The sequence below is a fragment of the Pyxicephalus adspersus genome, chromosome 4 (genome assembly GCF_032062135.1).
Source record: "Pyxicephalus adspersus chromosome 4, UCB_Pads_2.0, whole genome shotgun sequence".
NCBI classification, from domain to species: Eukaryota; Metazoa; Chordata; class Amphibia; order Anura; family Pyxicephalidae; genus Pyxicephalus; species Pyxicephalus adspersus.
Genome location: NC_092861.1, coordinates 98,482,865 through 98,484,095, shown reverse-complemented (window position 1 = coordinate 98,484,095; position 1,231 = coordinate 98,482,865). Strand labels below are relative to the sequence as shown.

The 1,231-nt window shown below is 41.6% G+C and overlaps 1 protein-coding gene and 1 long non-coding RNA gene across 4 annotated transcripts in view; one reads left to right on the top strand and one right to left on the bottom strand.

Annotated features, from left to right (window-relative positions):
• Nucleotides 1–1,231, bottom strand: part of LOC140330106 (uncharacterized) — a 690,842-nt gene that overhangs the window by 612,611 nt on the left and 77,000 nt on the right. The gene's annotated exons all lie outside the window — the stretch shown is intronic.
• PGBD5 (piggyBac transposable element derived 5) overlaps nt 1–1,231 on the top strand; it is a 98,620-nt gene that overhangs the window by 43,820 nt on the left and 53,569 nt on the right. The window lies entirely within an intron of this gene.

The following is a 1,231-nucleotide window of genomic DNA, read 5'->3' as shown; positions in this document are numbered from 1 at the left end:
ATGAAATCCTGCTAGATCTTTCTTTGTATTTGTAACTAAAAATGGTGAAAGTAGTGGGAGAATGTGTTGAATTTCAACATATGTTACAAAAGTTGATTCTAAGATTAGCTTACAGTCAAATTCCTCGGCCTCGGCCACCTCCTCTGCTTCATCGGAGGACTCTGGCTGCAGATGTGGTGCAGTGGGCTCCTCCTCAGGAGATGGCTCCTCCTCTGGGGATGGCTCCTCCCCTGGGGATGGCACCTGCTCCTCCTCCTCAACATCCTGGGGGATGGCCAGGCACCTGTGTGGCCGCTATATTATTCTGAGCCGCCGGCATGATGTAGAGTTGGCTGTAATTACAAAATCAAATATCCAAAATTAATAAGGGTAGTAAAATATAGGAAGTGAAAAAAAAACAGTTCTAGGCTAAACAATACTACTTTACACAAACAACAAACATTCTAAAACACCAGTCCTTAACAAGAGGAGAAGACAAAATGCAAAACTTACCAGACAGGATGCGGTCCCCCACTTCACACACCAAATCTGGTCGGCGACGCTTGAGGTCGCTCCTCGTGTGCTGAATTTGTGCCACAGTTGGGCGCCTCCCTGCAGGGGTCCAGAGCCTGTCTGCAATCCACTCAGCGATTTGTCTTTTGGCAAAAATAGACCGCTGCTGGTCATATTTCTGCCTAATCATTGTCTAAAGAAAAAGAGAAACAAAATGTGAGTTATCTTGACAACAACCAAACACCAAAAAAAGGGATAACTAATTCATTGACTGATTTATATATTTTCTGTTGCAAATTTACATAGTTTGGTTGCAAATGTAAACTGTTTGTTAATATTGTGTGTAGATATATATGGGTATACTAGTACTATTACTAAGAAGCTTCCAGTTGCCACCCCACTAAGCTTAATCCTAGTTAAACCATTGTAAAACCAATATTTGTGCTCCTAGATGTAAACTCTGTTTATCCGGTTTTAGTGAAGCATTAGTAAGAGCCAGACATACATACAATCTAGGGGCAAAATGTAAGCACTTTTGCACTGGGTCAGATAATGCAGCACATGTGGCATTATTTTGTTGACGTGAAAAAAATAGATCTATAAAAAAAGTGGAGAAATACAAAACACGGGAATATCTATGTGAGACAAGCAGAATGATGTGCCTTCACCAAAATCAGTATTGTGGTGTCCAGTGTTCTCCCCAGAAATTTTTTTCAGCCGGGTGGTAGGAAGCTGTAGC